Genomic DNA, 25,681 nt, shown 5'->3' with positions numbered 1-25,681 from the left:
TACTCCAGTAATAGCGGTTCTTGATACTCCAGTAATAGTGGTCCTTGATACTCCAGTAATAAGGGTCCTTGGTACTCCAGTAATAGTGGTCCTTGATACTCCAGTAATAGTGGTTCTTGATGCTCCAGTAATATTGGTCCTTGGTACTCCAGTAATAGTGGTCCTTGGTACTCCAGTAATAGTGGTCCTTGATACTCCAGTAATAGTGGTCCTTGGTACTCCAGTAATAGTGGTCCTTGATACTCCAGTAATAGTGGTCCTTGATACTCCAGTAATAGTGGTCCTTGGTATTCCAGTTATAGTGGTGCTTGATACTCCAGTAATAGTAGTCCTTGGTACTCCACTAGTAGTGGACCTTGGTACTCAGGAAATAGTGGTCCTTGATACTCCAGTAATAGTGGTCCTTGGTACTCCAGTAATAGTGGTCCTTGGTAATCCAGTAATAGTGGTCCTTGGTACTCCACTAATAGTGGTCCTTGGTACTCCAGTAATAGTGGTCCTTGATATACCAGTAATAGTGGTCATTGGTACTCCAGTAATAGTGGTCCTTGCTAATCCAGAAATAGTGGTCCTTGGTACTCCAGTAATAGTGGTCCTTGATACTCCAGTAATAGTGGTCCTTGATACTCCAGTAATAGTGGTCCTTTGTACTCCAGTAATAGTGGTCCTTGGTGCTCCAATAATAATGGTCCTTGGTACTCCAGTAATAGTGGTTCTTGATACTCCAGTAATAGTGGTCCTTGATACTCCAGTAATAGTGGTCCTTGGTACTCCAGTAATAGTGGTCATTGGTATTCCAGTAATAATGGTCCTTGGTACACCAGTAATAGTGGTCCTTGGTACTCCAGTAATAGTGATCCATGGTACTCCAGCAATAGTGGTCTTTGATACTCCAGAAATAGTGGTCCTTGATACTCCAGTAATAGTGGTCCTTGATACTCCAGTAATAGTGATCCTTGATACTTCAGTAATAGTGGTCCTTGGTACTCCAGTAATAGTGGTCCTTCGTACTCCAGTAATAATGGTCCTTGGTACTCCAGTAATAGTGGTTCTTGATACTCCAGTAATAGTGGTCCTTGATGATCCAGTAATAGTGGTCCTTGGTACTCCAGTAATAGTGGTCCTTGATACTCCAGTAATTGTGGTCCTTGGTACTCCAGTAATAGTGGTCCTTGGTACTCCAGTAATAGTGGTCCTTGATATTCCAGTAATAGTGGTCATTGGTACTCCAGTAATAGTGGTCCTTGCTAATCCAGTAATAGTGGTCCTTGGTACTCCAGTAATAGTGGTCCTTGGAAATCTAGTAATTGTGGTCCATGGTACTCCAGTAATAGTGGTCCTTGGTATTCCAGAAATAGTGGTCCTTGGTACTCCAGTAATAATGGTCCTTGGTACTCCAGTAATAGTGGTCCTTGGTACTCCAGTAATAGTGGTCCTTCGTACTCCAGTAATAGTGGTCCATGGTACTCCAGTAACAGTGGTCCTTGGTACTCCAGTAATAGTGGTCCTTGGTACTCCAGTAATAGTGGTCCTTGATACTCCAGTAATAGTGGTCCTTGATACTCCAGTAATAGTGGTCCTTGATACTCCAGTAATAGTGGTCCTGGGTACTGCAGTAATAGTGGTCCTTGATACTCCAGTAATAGTGGTCCTTGCTACTCCAGTAGCAGTGGTCCTTGCTTCTCCAGTAATAGTGGTCCTTGATACTCCAGTAATAGTGGCCCTTGATGCTCTAGTAATAGTGGTCCTTGTTACTCCAATAATAGTGGTCCTTGGTAATCTAGTAATAGTGGTCCTTGCTACTCCATTAATAGTGGTCCTTGGTACTCCAGCAATAGTGGTCCTTGCTACTTCAGTAATAATGGTCCTTGGTACTCCAGGAATAGTGGTCCTTGGTACTCCAGTAATAGTGGTCCTTGGTACTCCAGTAATACTGGTCCTTGATACTCAAGTAATAGTGGTTCTTGATACGCCAGTAATAGTGGTCCTTGGTATTCCAGTAACAGTGGTTCTTGATACTCCAGTAATAGTGGTCCTTGGTACTCTATTAATAGTGGTCTTTGGTACTCCAGTAATAGTAGTTCTTGGTACTACATTAATAATGGTTCTTGGTACTCCAGTAACAGTGGTCCTTGGTACTCAACTAATTTTGGTCTTTGGCACTCAAGTAATACTGGTCGTTGGTACTCCAGTAATAGTGGTTCTTGGTACTGTAGTAATAATGGTCCTTTGTACTCCAGAAATAGTGGTCCTTGGTATACCAGTAATAGTGGTCGTTGGTACTCCATTAATAGTGGTTCTTGGTGCTGCAGTAGTAGTAGTTCTTGATACTACAGCAATAATGGTTCTAGGTACTCCAGTAACAGTGGCCCTTGGTACACCACTAATTTTGGTCCTTGGTTCTCAAGTAATACTGGTCATTGGTACTCCAGTAATGGTGGTTCTTGGTACTCCAGTAATAATGGTCCTTTGTACTCCAGTAATAGTGGTCCTTGGTATACCAGTAATAGTGGTCGTTGGTACTCCATTAATAGTGGTTCTTGGTGCTCCAGTAATAGTGGTCTTTGGTACTCCAGTAATAGTGGTCCTTGGTACTCTAATAATAGTGGTTCTAGGTACTTCCCTAATAGTGGTCCGTGGAACTAAAGAAATAGTAGTTCTTGGAGCTCCAGTAAGAGTGGTCCTTGGTGCTCCAGTAATAGTGGTTCTTGGTATTCCAGTAAGAGTGGTCCATGATACTCCAGTAATAGTTGTCCTTGGTACTCCAGTAATAGTGGTCCTTGGTGCTACAGTAAGAGTGGTGTTTGGTACTCCAGTAACAGTGGTCCTTTGTACTCCATTAACAATGGTCCTTGGTAATCCAGAAATAGTGGTCCTTGGTACTCCAGTAATAGTGGTCTTTGGTACTCCAGTGATAGTGGTCAAAGGTACTCCAGTAATAGTGGTTCATGGTACTCCTATAATAGTGGTTCTTCGTATTTTAATTAATAGTCATTCTTGGTACTCCAGTAAAGTGATCCTTGGTACTACAGTAATAGTGGTTCGAGGTACTCCGGTAATAGTGGTCCTTGGTGCTCCAGTAATAGTGGTCCTGAGTACTCCAATAACAGTGGTTCTTGGTACTCCAGTAATTTTGGTCCTTGGTATTCCAGTAACAGTGGTTCTTGGTATTCCAGTACTAGTGGTCCTTGGTCCTCCAGTAATAGTGGTTCTTGGTACTCCAGTAATAGTGTTTCCAGGATCTCCAGTAATAGTGGGTCTGGTACTCAGGTAATTGTGGTCCATGGTATTGCAATTTTAGTGGTTGATGGTACTCCAGTAATAGTGGTCCTTGGAAAGCCAGTAATAGTGGTTCTTAGTAGTCCAGTAATAGTGGTGCTTGCTATTACAGTAATAGTGGTTCTTGGTACTCCAGTAATTGTGGTCCTTGGTACTCCAGTAATAGTGGTTCTTGGTACTCCAGTAGTAGTGATTCCTGGTACTCCAGTAACTGTGGTCCTTGGTATTCCAGTAATAAAGGATCCAGGTACTCCAGTAATAGCGGTTTTGGTTCTCTACTAATAATGGTCCTTGGTACTCCAGTAATAGAGGTCCTTGGTACTCCAATAACAGTGGACCTTGGTACTCCAGTAAAAGCGGTTCTTTGTACCCCTGTAATAGTGATCCTTGGTACTCCAGTAATAGTGGTTCTTTGTACCCCAGTAAAAGTGATCCTTGGTACTCCAGTAATAGTGGTCTCTAGAACTCCAGAAATAGTGGTTCTTGATACTCCGGTAATAGTGGTTCTTGGTTGTCCAGTAATAGTGTTCCTTGATAATCCAGTACAAATGGTCCTTGGTACTCCAGTAATTGTGGTCCTTGGAACTCCAGTATTGGTACTCCAGTAATAGAGGTTCTTGGTACTCCGGTAATAGTGCTCCTTGGTTCTCCAGTAACAGTGGTCCTTTGTATTGCAGTAATAGTGGTTCTTCTTACTCCAGTAACAGTGGTCCTTGGTACTCTCTTAATAGTGGTCCTTGGTACTCCAGTAATAGTAGTTCTTGGTACCACATTAATAATGGTTCTTGGTACTCCAGTAACAGTGGTCCTTGGTACTCCACTAATTTTGGTCTTTGGTACTCAAGTAATACTGGTCGTTGGTACTCCAGTAATAGTGGTTTTTGGTACTCCAGAAATAATGGTCCTTAGTACTCCAGTAATAGTGGTCCTTGATATACCAGTAATAGTGGTCGTTTGTACTCCATTAATAGTGGTTCTTGGTGCTACAGTAATAGTGGTCCTTGGTACTCCAGTAATAGTGGTCCTTGGTGCTCCAGTAATAGTGGTTCTTGGTATTCCAGTAATAGTGGCCCATGATACTCCAGTAATAGTGGTCCTTGGTACTCTAGTAATAGTGGTTCTTGGTACTGCCCTAATAGTGGTCCGTGGAACTAAAGAAATAGTGGTTCGTGGCGCTCCAGTAATAGTGGTTCTTGGTATTCCAGTAATAGTGGTCCTAGGTACTCCAGTAATAGTGGCCATGGGTACTCTAGTATTAGTGATCCTGGGTACTCCTGTAATAGTGGTCCTGGAAAATCGAGAAATAATAGGTCAAAGGGACTGAAGTTATAGTGATCCTTGGCAATGCCGTAATAGTGGTCCTCGGTATTCCATTATTAGGGGTCCTTTTTGCTCCGGCAATAGTGGTCCTTTGTACTCCAGTTATAGTGGTCCTTTGTACTTCAGAAATAGTGGTCTCTCGTACTCCAGTAGTAGTGGTCCCTGCCACTCCAATAATACTGGTCCTTGGTGCCCCAGTAATCGTGGTCCTTGGTACTCCACTAATAGTCGTCTGTGGTACTCCAGTAAAGTGGTCCTTGGTACTCCAGTAATAGTGATCGTTAGTTCTCCAGTAATAGTTGTCCTTGGTACTCCAGAAAAAGTGGTGATTGGTACTCCAGTAACAGTGGTCCTTTGTATTCCAGTAATAGTGGTTCTTCTTACTCCATTAATAGTAGTCCTTGGTACTCTATTAATATTGGTCCTTGGTACTCCAGTAATAGTAGTTCTTGGTACCACAGTAATAATGGTTCTTGGTACTCCAGTAACAGTGGTCCTTGGTACTCCACTAATTTTGGTCTTTGGTACTCAAGTAATACTGGTCGTTGGTACTCCAGTAATAGTGGTTCTTGGTACTCCAGTAATAATTGTCCTTAGTACTCCAGTAATAGTGGTCCTTGGTATAGAAGTAATAGTGGTCGTTTGTACTCCATTAATAGTGGTTCTTGGTGCTCCAGTAATAGTGGTCCTTGGTACTCCAGTAATAGTGGTCCTTGGTGCTCCAGTAATAGTGGTTCTTGGTATTCCAGTAATAGTGGCCCCTGATACTCCAGTAATAGTGGTCCTTGGTACTCTAGTAATAGTCGTTCCTGGTACTGCCCTAATATTGGTCCGTGGAACTAAAGAAATAGTGGTTCGTGGTGCTCCAGTAATAGTGGTTCTTGGTATTCCAGTAATAGTGGTCCTAGGTACTCCAGTAATAGTGGCCATGGGTACTCTAGTATTAGTGATCCTGGGTACTCCTGTAATAGTGGTCCTGGAAAATCGAGAAATAATAGGTCAAAGGCACTCAAGTTATAGTGATCCTTGGTAATGCCGTAATAGTGGTCCTTGGTATTCCATTATTAGGGGTCCCTTTTACTCCGGAAATAGTAGTCCTTTGTGCTCCAGTTATAGTGGTCCTTTGTACTTCAGAAATAGTGGTCTCTCGTACTCCAGTAGTAGTGGTCCCTGCCACTCCAATAATACTGGTCCTTGGTGCCCCAGTAATCGTGGTCCTTGGTACTCCACTAATAGTCGTCTGTGGTACTCCAGTAAAGTGGTCCTCGGTACTCCAGTAATAGTGATCGTTAGTTCTCCAGTAATAGTTGTCCTTGGTACTCCAGAAAAGTGGTGATTGGTACTCCAGTAAGAGTAGTTCTTGGTATTCCAGCAACGATTGTCCTTGGCACTCCAGCAATAATGGTCCTTGGTACTCCATTAATAGTGGGCCTTGATACTGCAGTAATAGTGGTCCTGAGTACTCCATTAATAGTAGGTCCTGCATGCACCAGTGATAGTGGTCCTTGGTTCTCTACTAATAGTGGTCCTTGGTACTCCAGTAACAGTGGTTCTTGATACTCCATTAATAGTGGTCCTTTGTACTTCAGGAATAGTGGCTCTTGGTACTCCAGTAATATTGGTCCTGGGTACTCTAACTATAGTGGTCCTCAGTACTCCAGTAATAGTAGTCCTTGGTACTCCAGCAATAGTAGTCCTCGGTACTCAAGTAATGGTGGCCCTGGGTACTCCAGTTATAGTAGGCCCTGGGTACTCCGGTAATAGTGGTCATTGGTACTCAAGTAATAGTGGTCCATTTTATTCCAGTATAAGGGGTCCTTATTACTCCAGAAATAGTGGTCCTTTGTTCTCCAGTAATAGTGGTCCTGGGTATTCCAATAATAGTGATCCTTGTCACTTCAGCAGTAGTAGGTCCGGGTATTCCAATAATAGTGGTCCTAGGTACTCTAGTAATAGTGGTCCTTGGTACTCCAGTAATAGTGTTCCTGGGAATTCCAGGAATAGTAGGTCAAAGGTACTCCAGTAGTAGTGGTCCTGGTACTCAAGTGATAGTTGCTCTTGTTACTCAAGTAACAGTGGTCATGGGTGCTCTAGTAATAGTGGTCCTGGGTACTCCGGTAATAGTAGGTCCTGGGTACTCCATTAAAAGTGGTCCTGGGTACTCCAGTAATAGTGGTCATGGAAATTTCAGTAATAGTTGAGCAAAAGTACTCCATTGATAATGTTCATTAGTACTCCAGTAATAGTGGTGTTGGGTATTTCAGTAATAGTACGTCATGGGTACTCCAGTAACAGTGGTCCTGGGTACACCAGCAATAGTGGTCATGGGTACTCCAGTAATAGTGGTCGTAGGAACTCTAATAATTGTGGATCCTAGGTACTGTAGTAATAGTGGTCATGAGTACACCAGCAATACTGGTCGTGGGTACTCCAGTCATAGTGGTCCTGGGAACTCCAATAATAGTTGGTCCTGGCTGCTCCAGTAATAATAGATCCTGAGTACTCTTCTAATAATAGGTCGTGAGCACTCGAGTAATAGTGGTCCTTGGAACTCCAGTAACAGTGGTCCATTGTAGTAAAGTTATAGTATGTCCTGGGTACTTCATGAATAGTGGTCCTGGGAACTCAAGTAACAGGGGTTCTTGGTACTCCAGTAATAGTGCTTCTTGGTTCTCCAGTAACAGTGTTCCTTGGTATTCCAGTAATAGTGGTTCTTGGTACTCCAGTAATTTTTGTCCTTGGTACTCCAGTAATAGTGGTCCTTGGTACTCCAGTAACAGTGGTCCTTGGCACTCCAGTAACAGTGCTCCTTGGTACTCCACCAATTGTGGTCCTTGATATTCCATTAATAGTGGTGCTTGGTACACCATTAATAGCGGTCCTTAGTACTCCAGAGATAGTAGGTCCTGGGAACACCAGTGATAGTGTTCCTGGGTACTCTAATAATAGTAGTCCTAGGTACTCCAGTAATAGTGGCCATGGGTACTCTAGTATTAGTGATCCTGGGTACTCCTGTCATAGTGGTCCTGGAAAATCGAGAAATAATAGGTCAAAGGTACTCAAGTCATAGTGGTCCTTAGTAATGCAGTAATAGTGGTCCTTGGTATTCCATTATTAGGGGTCCTTTTTACTCCGGAAATGGTGGTTCTTTGTACTCCAGTTATAGTGGTCCTTGGTACTCCAGAAAAAGTGGTATCTCGAACTGCAGTAGTAGTGGTCCGTGCCACCCCAATAATACTGGTCCCTGGTGCTCCAGTAATCGTGGTCCTTGGTACTCCACTAATAGTCGTCTGTGGTACTCCAGCAAAGTGGTCCTTGGTACTCCAGTAATAGTGATTCTTGGTTCTCCAGTAATAATTGTCCTTGGTACTCAAGAAAAAGTGGTGCTTGGTACTCCAGTAAGAGTGGTTCTTGGTACTCCAGTAACAGTTGTCCTTGGCACTTCAACAACAATGGTCCTTGGTACTCCATTAATAGTAGGCCTTGATACTCCAGTAATAGCGGTCCTGAGTACTCCATTAATAGTAGGTCCTGGGTACTCCATCAACAGTGGACCTGGGTACTCCAGTAATAGTGGTCCTGGAAATTTCAGTAATAGTTGAGCAAAAGTGCTCCAGTGATAATGTTCGTTAGTACTCCAGTAATAGTGGTGCTAGGTATTTCAGTAATAGTACGTCCTGGGTACTCCAGCAACAGTGGTCCTGGGTACTCCAGTAATAGTGGTCCTGGGTACTTCAGTAATAGTTGTGAACATTAAAATGGTATAAAATACCTACAGGTTTTTAGGTAAGACACATATGCAACAGTTAGGTATCTTTATTTCGAAACGTTTCGCCTACACAGTAGGCTTCTTCAGTCGAGTACAGAAAAGTTGATAGAAGCAGAAGATACTTGAAGACGATGTAATCAGTCCATCACCCTTAAAGTTTTGAGGTGGTCAGTCCCTCAGTCTGGAGAAGAGTATTGTTCCATAGTCTAAACAATACTCTTCTCCAGACTGAGGGACTGACCACCTCAAAACTTCAAGGGTAATGGACTGATTACATCGTCTTCAAGTCTCTTCTGCTTCTATCAACTTTTCTGTACTCGACTGAAGAAGCCCTCTGTGTAGACGAAACGTTTCGAAATAAAGATACCTAACTGTTGCATATGTGTCTTACCTAACAGTAATAGTGGTCTTGGGTACTCCAGTAATAGTGGTCGTAGGTACTCTAATAATTGTGGATCCTAGGTACTGTAGTAATAGTGGTCCTGGGTACACCAGCAATACTGGTCGTGCGTACTCCAGTCATAGTGGTCCTGGTAACTCCAATAATAGCTGGTCCTGGCTGCTCCAGTAATAATAGGTCCTGAGTACTCTTCTAATAATAGGTCGTGAGCACTCGAGTAATAGTGATCCTTGGAACTCCAGTAACAGTGGTCCATTGTAGTAAAGTTATAGTATGTCCTGGGTACTTCATGAATAGTGGTCCTGGGAACTCAAGTAATAGGGGTTCTTGGTACTCCAGTAATAGTGCTTCTTGGTTCTCCAGTAACATTGTTCCTTGGTATTCCAGTAATAGTGGTTCTTCCTACTCCAGTAATAGTCGTCCTTGGGACTCTAGCAATAGTGATCCTTGGTACTCCAGTAATAGTGGTCGTTAGTACTCCAGTAATAGTGGTTATTGGTACTCCAGTAATAGTGGTCCATGGTGCTCCAGTAATAGTGGTTATTGGTATACCATTAATAGTGGTGTTTGGTACTCCAGTAATAGTGGTCCTTGGTACTCCAGTGATAGTGGTCCTTGGTTCTTCAGTAACAGTGTTTTTTGGTGCTCCAGTAATAGTAGTCCGTGCAACTCCAGTAACACTGGTGCTTAGTACTCAAGTTATAGTGGTCTTTGGTACTCTAGTAAGTATGTCTTGGGTACTTCATGAATAGTGGTCCTGGGAACTCAAATAATAGTGGTTCTTGGTACTCCAGTAAGAGTGCTTCTTGGTTCTCCAGTAACAGTGTTCCTTGGTATTCCAGTAATAGTGGTTCTTCGTACTCCAGTAATAGTCGTCCTTGGAACTCCAGTGATAGTGGATCGAGGTACTCCGGGAATAGTGGTCCTTGGTACTTCAGTAATAGTGGTCTTTGGTATATCAGTAATAGTGGTCCTCGGTGCTCCAGTAATAGTGGTTCTTGGTACTCCAGTAATAGTGGTCCTTGGTACTCTAGTAATAATGGTCCATGGTACTCCATTAATAGTGATCATGGATACTCATAGTAATAGTAATCCTGGGTACTCCAGTAATAAGGGACCAGGATATTCCTGTAATAGTAGTTCGAAGAGACTCGAATAATACTGGTCCTGGCTACTCCAGTAATAGTGGTCCTTTTTATTCCAGTATTAGGGGTCTTTATTACTCCGGAAATAGTGGTTCTTTGTTCTCCAGTAATAGTGGTCCTGGGTATTCCAATAATAGTGATCCTTGGTACTCCAGCAACAGTGATCCTTTGCACTTCAGTAGTAGTAAGTCCTGGTATTCTAGTAATATTGGTCCTAGGTACTCTAGTAATAGTGGTCCTTGGTCCTGGAAATTCCAGGAATAGTAGGTCAAAGGTACTCCAGTAGTAGTGATCCTGGTACTGAAGTGACAGTGGTCCTAGGTCCTAGTATTAGTCATGGATACTCCAATAATAGTGATCCTGCATACTCTAGTAACAGTAGGTCCTGGGTACTTCTCTAATAGTGGCCCTGGGTACTCCAGTAATAGTAGTCATGGGTACTCCAGGAATAGTGATCCTTGGTACTCCGGTAATAGTAGGTCCTGGGTACTCCAGTAATTATAGTCCTGGGTACTCCAGTAAAAGTGGTCTTGGATACTCCAGCAATAGGTCCTGGGTACTTCTGTAATGGTGGTCCTGGGTACTCCAGTAATAGTAGTCATGGGAACTTCAGTAATAGTGGTCCTGGATGCACCAGTAATAATAGGTCCTGGGTACTACTGAAATAGTGGTCCTGGGTACTCCTGTTATAGTAGTCATGGGTTCTGCAGTAATATTGGTCTTCGATACTTCAGTAATAGTAGGTCCTGGGTACTCCAGCAATAGTGGTCCTGGGTACTCCAGTAATAGTGGTCCTTGTTTGTCAAGTAACAGTGGTCCTGGGTGCTCTAGTAATAGTGGTCCCGGGTACTCCGGTAATAGCAGGTCCATGGTACTCCATCATTAGTGGGCCTGGGTACTCCAGCAATAGTGGTCTTGAAAATTCCAGTGATAATGGTCGTTAGTACTCCAGTAATAGTGGTGCTGGGTATTTCAGTAATAAGGGTTCCTGGGTACTCCAGTAATAGTGGTCCTGGGTACTCCAGTTATAGTGATCCTGGGTACTCTAGTAATAGTGATCTTGGGTACTCGAGCAATAGTGGTCGTCTGTACTCTAGTAATTGTGGATCCTAGGTAATATAGTAATAAGGGTCCTGGGTACTCCAGTAATAGTGGTCCTAGGTACTCCAGTCATAGTGGTCCTGGTTACTCCAGTAATAGTTGGTTCTGGTTGCTCCTTTAATAATAGGTCCTGAGTACTCCTCTAATAACTGGTCCTGAGTACTCGAGTAATAGTGATCATTGATAATCCAGTAACAGTGGTCCTTTGTAGTCCAGTTAAAGTAGGTCCTGGATACTTCATGAATAGTCGTAAGTAAGAGTAGGTCTTGGGTTTTCCAGGAATAATGGTGTTTGGAACTCCAGTAATAGTGGTCCTTGGTACTCCATTAATAGTGGAACTTAGTACTCCAGTAATAGTAGGTCTTTGGTACACCTGGAGTTTACCTGGAGTTTACCTGGAATGAGTTCCGGGGTTAACGCCCCCGCAGCCCGGTCTGTGACCAGTGATAATGGTCTTGGGTGTCTAGTAATAGTGGTCCAAGGTATTCCAGTAATATTGGTCTTGGGTACTCTAGTAATAGATGTCCTAGGTACTCCAGTGACAGTGGTGCTGGGTACTGTAGTAATAGTGTTCCTAGGTACTCCAGTAATTGTGGCCATGGGTACTCTAGTAATAGTGATCCTGGGTACTCCTGTAATAGTGTTACTGGATAATCCAGTAATAGTAGGTCAAAGATACTCAAGTTATAGTGGTCCTGGGTACTGGAGTAACAGTGGTCCTTGGTATTCCATTATTAGGGTTCCTTTTAACTCCTGAAATTGTGGTCCTTTGTACTCCAGTTATAGTTGTCCTTGGTACTCCAGTAATAGTGGTCTTTTGTACTCCAGCAATAGTGGTCCTTGCTACTTCAGTAATTGTGGTCCTTGGTGCTCCAATAATAGTAGACCTTGGTATTCCAGTAATAGTGGTCCTTCGTACTTCAGTTTTAGTGGTCCTTCGTACTCCAGTAATAGTTGTCCTTGGTACTCCAGAAATAGTGGTCATTGAAACTCTAGTAATAGTGAGCCTTGGTAGTCCAGTAATATTTTTCTTTGATATTCCAGTAATAGTAGGTCAAAGATATTCCAGTAATAATGGTCCTTAGTACTCTAGTAATAATGGTCCATGGTATTCCAGTAATAGTAGTTCCTAGGTACTCCAGTAATAGTGGTCCAGGATATTCCAGTAATAGTAGGTCAAAGGAAATCAAGTAATAGTGGTCCTGGCTACTCCAGTAATAGTGGTCCTTTTTATTCCAGTATGAGGGGTCCTTATTACTCCAGAAATCGTGGTCCTTTGTTCTCCAGTAATAGTGGTCCTGGGTATTGCAATAATAGTGATCCTTGGCACTTCAGTAGTAGTAGGTCCTCGTATTCCAGTAATAGTGGTCCTGAGTACTCTAGTAATAGTGGTACTTGGTACTCCAGTAATAGTGGTCCTAATAAATTACAGGAATAGTAGGTCAAAGGTACTCCAGTAGTAGTGGTCCTGATACTCATGTGATAGTGATCCTGGGTGCTCCAGTTATACTAGTCATGCGTACTCCAGTAATAGTGATCCTGCATACTCCAGTAATAGTAGGTCCTGGGTATTTCTGTAATATTGGTCCTGGTTACTCCGGTAATAATAGTCATGGGTACTCCAGTAATAGTGGTCCTCGATACTCCGTTAATAGTAGGTCCTGGGTATTCCAGCAATAGTGGTCCTGGGTACTCCAGTAATAGTGATCCTGGGTACTCCAGTCATAGCGGTATTGGTTACTCCAATAATAGGTGGCCATGGTTGCTCCAGTCATAATAGGTCCTGAGTACTCTTCTAATAATATGTCGTGAGCACTCGAGTAATAGTGATCCTTGGTACCCCGATAATAGTGGTCCTTTGTATTCCAGTAATATTAGGTCCTGGGTACTTCAGGAATAGTGGTCCTGAGCACTCAATAATAGTAGTCCGGAGTACTCTATTGAGAGTAGGCTTTGAGTTTTGCAGTAATAATGGAGTTGGGAACTCCGGTCCTGGATAGTGGAGTATTAGTAGGTCCTGGGTACTCCAGTAATAGAAGTCATGGGAACTTCAGTAATAGTGGTCCTGGATGCACCAGTAATAATAGGTCCTGGGTACTCCTGTTAAAGTAGTTATGGGTTCTCCAGTAATAGTGGTTCTCGATATTCCAGTAATAGTAGGTCCTGGGTACTCCAGCAATAGTGGTCCTGGGTACTCCAGTAATAGTGGCCCTTGTTTGTCAAGTAACACTGGTCCTGGGTGCTTTAGTAATAGTGGTCCTGGGTAGTTCGGTAATAGCAGGTAATGGGTACTCCATCATTAGTGGTCCTGGGTACTCCAGCAATAGTGGTCTTGGAAATTCCAATCATAGTTTGGCAAAAGTACTCCAGTGATAATGGTCGTTAGTGCTCCAGTAATAGTGGTGCTGGGTATTTCAGTAGTAAAAGATCCTGGGTACTCCAGTAATAGTGGTCGTGAGTACTCCAGTGATAGTGGTCCTGAGTACTCCAGTAATAGTGATCTTGGGTACTCCAGCAATAGTGGTCGTGGGCACTCTAGTAATTGAGGATCCTAGGTGCTGTAGTAATAAAGGTCCTGGGTACTCCAGTAATAGTGGCCCTCGGTACTCCAGTCATAGTGGTCCTGGTTACTCCAATAATAGTTGGTTCTGGTTGCTTCTTTAATAATAGGTCCTGAGTACTCCTCTAATAATTGGTCCTGAGCACTCGAGTAATAGTGATCATTGATAATCCAGTAATAGTGGTCCTTTGTAATCCAGTTACAGTAGGTCCTGTGTACTTCATGAATAGTGCTCCTGGGTACTGAAGTAATAGTGGTCCTGGGTACTCTAGTAGGAGCAGTTCTTGGGTTTTCCAGGAATAATGGCGTTGGGAACTCCAGTAATAGTGGTCCGGGGTAGTCCAGTAATAGTAGGTCCTGGGTACTCCAGTAATAGTGGCCATTGGTACTCCAGTAATAGTGGTACTGGGTACTCCAGTAATAGTGATTCTGGATGCTCCAGTAATCTTGGTCGTAGGCACTCCAATAATAGTGGTCCTGGGTACTCCAGTAATATTGGTCCTGGGTAGTCCAGTAATAGTTGGTTCTGCGTTCTCCATTAAGAGTGGCCCAGGGTACTCGAGTAATAGTGGTCCTGGGTACTCCAGTATTAGTGGTTCTGAGTACTCCAGTAATAGTAGGTCAAAAGTACTCCAGTAATAATGGTCGTTGGTCCTCCAGTAATAGCAGTCCTGGGTACTCCAGTAATAGTAGGTCCTGGGTATTCCCGTAGTAGTCATCCTTGGCACTCTAGTAGTAGTGGTCCTTGGCACTCCAGTAATAGTGGTCCTGGATACTCCAGTAATAGTAGGTCTTTTGTATTCCAGTAATAGTGGTGCCGGGTACTCTAGTAATAGTAGTCATGGGTACTCCAGTACCAGTGGTCCTGGATACTCCAGTAATAGTGGTCCTGGGTACTCAAGTAATAGTGGTCCTGAGTACTCCAGTAATAGTGGTCTTGGGTACTTCAGCAATCGTGGTCTTGGGTACTCTATTAATAGTGGATCCTAGGTACTGTAGTAATAGTGGTCCTGGGTACTCCAGTAATAGTGGTCCTTGGTACTCCAGTAATAGTGGTCCTGGTTACTCCGGTAATAGTTTGTCTGGCTGCTCCAGTAATAATAGGTTCTTGGTACTCTAGCAATAGTAGGTCCTGTACTCTACTAATAAAAGGTCGTTGTCACTGGAGTTATAGTGGTCCTTGGTACTCCAGTAATAATGGTCATTTTCACTCCAGTAACAGTAGGTCCTTGGTACTTCAGTATTACTGGTCCTGGGTACTCCAGTAATAGTGGTCCTGGGTACCCCAGGAATAGTGGTCCTCGGTACTCCAGTAATAGCAGGTCTTGGGTACTCCAGTAATAGTAGGTCATAGGTACTCCAGAATTTGTAACTTCTCTGTACTCTCGTAATAGTACGTCGTAGATAATCCAACAATAGTGGGTTTTGGGTACTCTCATAAAACTATGTTCTGGGCATTCAGAAACCTACGTTCTGGGTACCCTCACAAAACTAGGTCCTGGGCACATCCATTAATCTACATCCTTGGCACTCACTAGTATTTTTCTGGGTACTCTGATAATAGCATATCTTTGACACTTTCATGCTAGTAGGACCAAGACACTCACATAAAAGCAGATACTGGGCACTCATGTACTAATTGCTCATGGGTACACACTTACTAGTAGGCCCTGGGCGCCAACTAGCAGATCCTGGACACCAAGAATATTTATGTCATGTGCTTGCAGGAATGTAGACTACAAGCTGGATATGCAGCATATAACTTAAGGTCAACTCTGCAGAGTCGAGTAAGCATGCAATATCATGGTGTCAAAATATACGCAGGCAACTTTTGTATAAACATCGTTAATTTTTATGATCCAGCGAACCAGCTTCGACCTGATGCTTTATCAGATCACATCAATAGTGAACCTACCCTCATTCTTAGAGACTTAATACCAGGAATAAGAATATTAGTGAGTCTATAACAAACAGCAAGGGAACTAAACTAGTGAAGTTTCTAAATGATCCTGATGTTCGAACTGGGGCACTATTGAGCCTACTCAAATATATGGTGGCATACTAGATCTGTGCCTTGGATTTAATGTATGATACACGATGCATGGCTCTGTCATAGTTGATGATCTTCTATCTGATCACTTCCCAAGACTAACAATTGTCAATCTTGATCATATCTCCAGCAATCAAAGAACTAATTACAGTAGTTGGAAAACTTATTCTCAACCCAGTACACAGAGACAGCTTCATTAACTACTTGCATTACGGCGATTAGTGAGGTTTCCCGACACCGACACCATACAACATAATACTGGAAATTACATAATTTCACAAACATTAGCATACATGATACTCAGGCAAAGCTCCGCCTACCTGATAACACAGGAGTCACGTGATCCCAATGTCTAAATGTCCTCATCCCAACATGGCATTCTTCAGGTCACCATGCGTCACTCACACGTCACTCAGGTCACCATGCGTCACCTCACTCTCATCCTGTATATCTGTCTCTGTATGTTAGCAGTGTTGTAGATGAATGGTTCAGAGAACCGTTGATAAATTAGACACGTGCAACTCTTGGATATCTTTACTGAGGAAACGTTTCGCCACACAGTGGCTTCATCAGTCCATACAAAGGAGAAACGTGAAGAACAGGAGGAGAATGAGGTAATCAGTCCCTCAACCTTGAGTTGATGTGGTCAGTCCATCAATCTTGAATAGAATACAGCATATGTGCGGAGAAGTCGCTTATATACGCTTATATATATGCTGCACCTCTCCTGCCTACGGTATATAAGCGACTTCTCCGCACATGTGCTGTATTCTATTCAAGATTGATGGACTGACCACATCAACTCAAGGTTGAGGGACTGATTACCTCATTCTCCTCCTGTTCTTCACGTTTCTCCTTTGTATGGACTGATGAAGCCACTGTGTGGCGAAACGTTTCCTTAATGAAGATACCAATTTATCGATGTTAGCAGAGATCAAGGTCCCGGGACAGAAACGTTTTCTAATAATATGTCACAGTGATTGCTCACGTGTCTTTCTCGATGATTTTTGTCGGTATCTTTTACCAAAATTTATGCTGTAAGATATATCATTCGGTATATCATGTTGGTATACAAAGTTTGGTCCCATCAATTTCAGGTTTAAATCAATGAAATCCCATAACATAATCATAGTTTTATTGAGGACATACAATAGTATTCTGATACTATGACTATGACACAGGAAGAATTATTGTTTTATTGTTATAGTTAAAAATAACGAAGCAAATTATCATATTTGATTTAACAGTGTTCACATTCTTTCATATTAGAAATTTTAGGAGCATAAATATTTCTCTTAAGCCCTAAGCACCAGTGACCTTTATGCTTAACTGATAAACCATGTATGATCTCAAGAATGTATGTTTATTTTCGAGGCTGTATGATACAAACGAAAAAAAGACATACCATCATTCGTTCTCCAGTGTTCTTGACAGACGTATATTATCACACCGGCCGATTCCCACCAAGGCAGGGTGGCCCGAAAAAGAAAAACTTTCACCATCATTCACTCCATCACTGTCTTGCCAGAAGGGTGCTTTACACTACAGTTTTTAAACTGCAACATTAACACCCCTCCTTCAGAGTGCAGGCACTGTACTTCCCATCTCCAGGACTCAAGTCCGACCTGCCGGTTTCCCTGAACCCCTTCATAAATGTTACTTTGCTCACACTCCAACAGCACGTCAAGTATTAAAAACCATTTGTCTCCATTCACTCCTATCAAACACGCTCACGCATGCCTGCTGGAAGTCCAAGCCCCTCGCACACAAAACCTCCTTTACCCCCTCCCTCCAACCCTTCCTAGGCCGACCCCTACCCCGCCTTCCTTCCACTACAGACTGATACACTCTTGAAGTCATTCTGTTTCGCTCCATTCTCTCTACATGTCCGAACCACCTCAACAACCCTTCCTCAGCCCTCTGGACAACAGTTTTGGTAATCCCGCACGTCCTCCTAACTTCCAAACTACGAATTCTCTGCATTATATTCACACCACACATTGCCCTCAGACATGACATCTCCACTGCCTCCAGCCTTCTCCTCGCTGCAACATTCATCACCCACGCTTCACACCCATATAAGAGCGTTGGTAAAACTATACTCTCATACATTCCCCTCTTTGCCTCCAAGGACAAAGTTCTTTGTCTCCACAGACTCCTAAGTGCACCACTCACTCTTTTTCCCTCATCAATTCTATGATTCACCTCATCTTTCATAGACCCATCCGCTGACACGTCCACTCCCAAATATCTGAATACGTTCACCTCCTCCATACTCTCTCCCTCCAATCTGATATTCAATCTTTCATCACCTAATCTTTTTGTTATCCTCATAACCTTACTCTTTCCTGTATTCACCTTTAATTTTCTTCTTTTGCACACCCTACCAAATTCATCCACCAATCTCTGCAACTTCTCTTCAGAATCTCCCAAGAGCACAGTGTCATCGGCAAAGAGCAGCTGTGACAACTCCCACTTTGTGTGTGATTCTTTATCTTTTAACTCCACGCCTCTTGCCAAGACCCTCGCATTTACTTCTCTTACAACCCCATCTATAAATATATTAAACAACCACGGTGACATCACACATCCTTGTCTAAGGCCTACTTTTACTGGGAAAAAAATTCCCTCTTTCCTACATACTCTAACTTGAGCCTCACTATCCTCGTAAAAACTCTTCACTGCTTTCAGTAACCTACCTCCTACACCATACACTTGCAACATCTGCCACATTGCCCCCCTATCCACCCTGTCATACGCCTTTTCCAAATCCATAAATGCCACAAAGACCTCTTTAGCCTTATCTAAATACTGTTCACTTATATGTTTCACTGTAAACACCTGGTCCACACACCCCCTACCTTTCCTAAAGCCTCCTTGTTCATCTGCTATCCTATTCTCCGTCTTACTCTTAATTCTTTCAATTATAACTCTACCATACACTTTACCAGGTACACTCAACAGACTTATCCCCCTATAATTTTTGCACTCTCTTTTATCCCCTTTGCCTTTATACAAAGGAACTATGCATGCTCTCTGCCAATCCCTAGGTACCTTACCCTCTTCCATACATTTATTAAATAATTGCACCAACCACTCCAAAACTATATCCCCACCTGCTTTTAACATTTCTATCTTTATCCCATCAATCCCGGCTGCCTTACCCCCTTTCATTTTACCTACTGCCTCACGAACTTCCCCCACACTCACAACTGGCTCTTCCTCACTCCTACAAGATGTTATTCCTCCTTGCCCTATACACGAAATCACAGCTTCCCTATCTTCATCAACATTTAACAATTCCTCAAAATATTCCTTCCATCTTCCCAATACCTCTAACTCTCCATTTAATAACTCTCCTCTCCTATTTTTAACTGACAAATCCATTTGTTCTCTAGGCTTTCTTAACTTGTTAATCTCACTCCAAAACTTTTTCTTATTTTCAACAAAATTTGTTGATAACATCTCACCCACTCTCTCATTTGCTCTCTTTTTACATTGCTTCACCACTCTCTTAACTTCTCTCTTTTTCTCCATATACTCTTCCCTCCTTGCATCACTTCTACTTTGTAAAAACTTCTCATATGCTAACTTTTTCTCCCTTACTACTCTCTTTACATCATCATTCCACCAATCGCTCCTCTTCCCTCCTGCACCCACTTTCCTGTAACCACAAACTTCTGCTGAACACTCTAACACTACATTTTTAAACCTACCCCATACCTCTTCGACCCCATTGCCTATGCTCTCATTAGCCCATCTATCCTCCAATAGCTGTTTATATCTTACCCTAACTGCCTCCTCTTTTAGTTTATAAACCTTCACCTCTCTCTTCCCTGATGCTTCTATTCTCCTTGTATCCCATCTACCTTTTACTCTCAGTGTAGCTACAACTAGAAAGTGATCTGATATATCTGTGGCCCCTCTATAAACATATTCTGACATTTAAATGTTATACTCAGCAACAATGCAGCAGCCACACACTTATTTTACAGAGCTCAGGCGCTGTAATGTACACCACTTGAATTATAGACCGGTATATGTGTGCATATATATATGTATGTATATATATGGAAATGAATGGTATAAAATACCGACACACTGAAAATATAAACACTTAATCAATATACCGTGATCCTTTATTGACAACGTTTCGCCCACGCAGTGGGCTTTATCAAGTCACGAACAGATCTACCTGGGTGAAAGATACGTGAGTATTTATAGGATGGCGTCAGGTGGAGAATGCTGCATGTGACAGTCTTCCGAGAAGCGTGATAAAGTCTAGAACCTTGGGTAGCTTTAAAAAGAGATTGGATAAGTATATGAGTAGACCTTCTGCAGTGTTCCTCCATTCTTATGCTCTTATACGGGATAGAGATTCAAATTCAAATTCAAAGTTTATTCTCTATAAAGATTACAATGTTGAATTTACAGAATTTGGTTGTTGTGTGGTTTACATGTAGTTAAATAATGATTACAGAGTGTACCACTAGAACTCCTAGCATGGCTAGGCATTTCGCGCAGACTTAGTTTAATTCTTTATTTTAAAATATTACAAATTATGAGGTAAGTTGGTATTATGGCTAAGTGACTAAATACTAGTTTGTGAGTTTAGCAATGTGAATGCTTTTGTTTTGACACAGTACATAGTTTCAGTATTGGAGTATCATAGGATTCATTATTTTAAGATTGAGATTAATATTTCTGTTTATGGTCAAATGGGTGAGTGAGTGTAAGTGTGAACCACCAGGTGGTATTCGTGTAGTTAGCTGATGGAGTGTATCAGGGAGATAAGATGTTTTCTAATGGTAGTTTTGCAGGTGATGAATGTGTCTGCAGTTCTAGAGTTCTCAGGTAGGGTGTTCCAGATTTTAGGGCCTTTGACATACATTGAATTTTTGTAAAGGTTCAGTCGGACACGGGGAATGTCGTAGAGATGTTTGTGTCTGGTGTTATACCTGTGGGTTCTGTCACAACTATCAAGAAAGCGTTTTAGGTCAAGGTTGATATTGGAGTTTAAGGTCCTGTAGATGTAGATTGCACAGTAGAAAGTGTGGATGTACTGAACAGGGAGTAAGTTTAGATCTATGAAGAGTGGGGGGGGGGTGTTGCCAGGGATGGGATTTAGTGATTATTCTTACTGCAGCTTTTTGTTGAGTTATTATTGGCTTTAGGTGTGTTGCTGCAGTTGATCCCCAAGCACAAATAGCATAGGTGAGGTATGGATAAATAAGTGAGTGGTATAGTGTGAGAAGGGCATTTTGCGGCACGTAGTATCGTATCTCGGAGAGGATCCCAACTGTTTTGGATACTTTTTTGGTTATGTGTTGGATATGGGTGCTGAAATTCAGGTTGTTGTCAAGGTATAGACCTAGGAATTTGCCCTCATTATGTCTGGTAATTAGAGTGTTGTCGATCTTAATGTTAATTTGTGCATCTCTAGGCAAGGGGTTCTTCTGCTATGTTATAGAAGCCGTTGTTCTGGTTGGAGCTGTTGGACATAGAGATAAGTGAGGATTCCAGGATTCTTCAGTATTGAGTGTTGTCTTCTCTGGCGATAAGTTTTGCGTTTCTGTAGCTGATTAAGTGGTTGTGTGAGTTTCGGTGCTGAACACAGGCATTCCTTGGATCGTCAGTTTTGCCTGCGTACTGGTGTTCTGAGATACGTGTTTGGAGGTCTCTGGATGTTTCAGTGACGTATAATTTGCTGCAGTCATTGCAAGGGATTGTGTATACCCCTGCAGAGGCTTGAAGCTTGTCCTGTCTATTACTGGTAATGTCCTTGATGGTGGTGGATGTCGAGGTAGATACTTGGAATGAGGTATTGGAAAAGATGTTGGAAACGTTTTTGGCAATGGAGTTGATGGGGAGGACTATGTATCACTTCTCGGTAGTGTCTTCTCTGGGTGTGTTAAAGATGTTTAATGCCCGTCGTCTTCAGTCTCTAATGAAGTGACGAGGATAGTGAAGTTTAGAAAATACTTGCTCAATAAGAGAGCATTCTTCCTCCAGGAACTCACTGCTGCAGATTCTGAGTGAGTGCAGGAAAAAGCCTATAATTACACCACGTTTAGTTTTGGTGTCTTGGTGAGAGTAGAAGTGGAGAAGATCATGTTGGTTGGTAGGTTTTCGACAGACTTTAAAACGAAGTTTATGGTCAGCTTTGCAGAGAACATCAAGGAAAGGAAGAGTGTTATCGACCTCTTCTTCTAGTGTAAATTGGATTGAAGGCTCGACCTGGTTGAGCTTGTGTTGGAGAGCTTGAACGTTGAAGCGTCTGGAAGTTGGAAGTTATAATGAGAATGTCGTCAACATAACGGAGCCAGGTGACAGAAGAGGGAATAATAGTGGAGAAACGCTCAGCTTCCAGATGTTCCATGTATAGGTTCGCCAGTATGGCACTCAGTGGCGAATCCATAGGTAGTCCGAAAGTCTGCTGAAAGAGGTGATTTTCGAAAGAGAAACACATGAAGCCAACACATAGTTCAACATGGTCGATGAAATAGCTGGCTGGAATAGGAAGATCAAGTGAATCGTCAATTTTCCTGCGTAAGAGATGAATGGCTTGTATAGTAGGTGCTTTGGTGAATAGGGAAGTTACGTCAAGGTTGGAGAGTTTCTTGTTTCTGATGTTGATGTTGCGAATGCGATTGAGAAGATCACCCGAGTGTTTGAGATGTGCTGGACTGATTGTGCCCAAGAGTTTAGAGAGGTGTTTAGCAAGAAACCATGAGAGTTGATGGGGAGCACTGCCTATTCCTGAGGATATGGGCCTCAATGGGATACCTGGCTTGTGAGTTTTTGGCAGGCCATACATTCTGGCAGGTATGGGGTTGCTGGAAACGGTGTGCAGAAGTTTCTTCCCTTGTCCTGAGAGACTCAGGACAGGACCCGCCGCATTCTGAGGGACTCAGAATGCGACTTGTGACCAGTTGTGACCACTTGTTCGTGGTCACAGTAATATGAAATACTGCTCGTTGAGGCTAGTACACCAAACGGGGAGGAGTATGAAATTAGCTCAGAGGCACCCACACCACCGTATGTCCTCGGCCCAAAGGTAACACACTTAGCTTGGCTGGGTGCTTGGTTCTTGTAGGATTGTGTGGTCCTGTGGGCTACAGCATCATGGGTTTTTGCTCACCATGAGGCGGGCCAAAGAAGCATGGGTTCGAATCCTTGGCTAGTCGCAGTATTGTTATATATTTATATATATATATATATATATATATATATATATATATATATATATATATATATATATATATATAATATTATTTATTAATTAACACATTGGCCATTTCCCACCAAGGCAGGGTGGCCCGAAAAAGAAAAACTTTCATCATCATTCACTCCATCACTGTTTTGCCAGAGGCATGCTTACACTACAGTCATAAAACTGCAAAACTAACACCCCCTCCGTCAGAGTGCTGGCACTGTACTTCCCATCTCCAGGAATCAAGTCTGGCCTGCCGATTTCCCTCAATCCCTTCATAAATGTTACTTTGCTTACAGCACGTCAAGTCCTAAAAACCATTTGTCTCCATTTGTTCCTCTCTAACACGCTCACTCATGCTTGCTGGAAATCAAAGCCTCTTGCACACAAAACCTACCTCCTTTAACCCCTCCCTCCAATCTTTCCTAGGCCGACCCTTACCCCGCCTTCCCTAGACTCTCGAAGTCATTCTATTTCGTTCCATCCTTTCTACATCTCCAAACCATCTCAAAAACCCATCCTCAGCCCTCTGGATAATAGTTTTGGTAATCCTGCCCCTCCTCCTAACCTCCAAACTACAGATTCTCTGCATTATTTTCACACCACACATTGCCCTCAGACATGACATCTCCACTCCCTCCAGCCTTTTCCTTGTTGCAACATTCACAACCCATGCCTCACACCCGTACAAGAGCGTTGGTATTACTATACTCTCATACATTCCCTTTTTAGCTTTCAAGGACAGAGTTCTTGTCTCCACAGACTCCTCAGTGCACCGCTTACCTTTTTACTCTTATCGATTCTATGAGTCACCTCGTCTTTCATAGACACATCTACTCCCAGATATCTGAATACATTCACCTCCTCCATATTCTCCCTCCAATCTGATATCCAGTCTTCCGTTACCTAAATTTTTGGTTATCCTCATCACCTTACTCTTTCCTACATTCGCTTTAATTTCCTTCTTATATATACCCTACCAAACTCATCAGCCAACCTCTGCATCATCTCATCAGAATCTCGCAAAAGCACAGCGTCATCAGCAAAGAGCAACTGTGACAACTCCCAATTTGTGTTGCCAACACCCGAGCATTCATTTCTATTACAACTCCATCTACAAATATTTTGAACAACCATGGTGACATCACACATCCCTGTCTAAGACCAACTTTTACTAGAAAATATTCTCGCTCTCGCCTGCGTACTCTAACCTGAGCGTCACTATCCTCGTAAAGACTCTTCACTGCTTCAAATAACCTACCTCCTGTTCCATACATTTCCAACATTTGCCACATTGCTTCCCTATCCACCCTATCTTACGCCTTTTCCAAATCCATAACTGCCACAAAAACCTGTTTACCTTTATGTAAATACTGTTCACCTATATGTTTCACTGTAAACACTTGGTCTACACACCCCCTACCCTTCCTAAAGCCTCATTGTTCATCTGCTATCCTGCTATCCGTCTCACTCTTAATTCTTTCAATATTAACTCTACCATACACTTTACCAGGTATACTCAACAGACTTATTCCTCTATAATTTTTACACTCTCTTTTGTCCCCTTTGCCTTTATACAGGGGAACTATGCATGATCTCTGCCAGTACCTAGGTACCTTACCCTCTTCCATACATTTATTAAATATAAACACTAACCACTCCAAGACAATATCCCCACCTGCTTTTGACATGTCTATCTTTAACCCATCAATCCCAGCTGATTTACCCCCTTTCATTCCACCCACTGCCCCACGCACTTCCCCCACACTCACAACTGGGTCTTCCTCACTCCTATAAGATGTTATTTCTTCTTGCCCTATACACGAAATTACAGCTTCACTATCTTCATCAACATTTAACAATTCCTCAAAAGATTCCCTCCATCTTCCCAATACCTCTTACTCTCTCTTTAATAAGTCTCCTCTCCTGTTTTTAACTAACAAATCCATTTGTTCCCTAGGCATTCTCAACTTATTAATCTCACTCCAAAACTTTTTCTTACTTTCAGCAAAATTCGTTAACATCTCACCCACTTTCATATATATATATATATATATATATAATATACATATACATATATATTATTGTGACCACGAACTAGTGGTATTGATCAATAACAACACTGCACTAGCCAAGGACTCGAACCCATGCTGCTTTGGCCTGCCTCATGGTGGGCGAAAACACATGACGCCCTTATGCACTGAACCACGCGATGCTTAAGAGTAGGGCAACAGCGGAACTGGATGTGATACTCCCTACCCAAGGACACATGATGGTGTGGATGACTCTAGGCTAATTTCATTCTAGTCCCTGTTTGGTGTACTAGTTCAACGAGCAGTATTTTATATTATTGTGACCACGAACGAGTGATATTGATCAATAAGAACACTGCACTAGCCAAGGACTCGAACCCATGCTGCTTTGGGCTGCCTCGTGGTGGGCGAAAACACATGACGCCCTTATCCACTGAACCATACGATCCTTAAACCGTCCAAACATAGATCTCCATTCACATGCGTAGTGCTTCAAAAGTAGATCTACTTTTTTTTACATTTTTCAAATATAACAAAAGAAAAATGTAGATCAAAGTTTTTTTTAGACGCTTTCAAATGTAAAAAAAAAAAAGATCATTTACGTTTTATTACATACTTTTAAATGTTGAAAAAACATAGATCTACGTTTGGACAGTTTAAGGGTTAAACCACGATACAGCATTTATGAATTTAACATAAGGTAAACCTCAAGACAAGAAATCAGCTGGTTTCTCCTCACCAGGTATATGATTAAATGTTAACATATGCTGACCCAAACTATTATATTTCTCTTGTATCTGATAAATTTCAG

This window comes from Cherax quadricarinatus, chromosome 14 (assembly GCF_038502225.1).
Source record: "Cherax quadricarinatus isolate ZL_2023a chromosome 14, ASM3850222v1, whole genome shotgun sequence".
NCBI lineage: Eukaryota > Metazoa > Arthropoda > Malacostraca > Decapoda > Parastacidae > Cherax > Cherax quadricarinatus.
Note: the sequence above shows the minus strand (reverse complement) of the source record.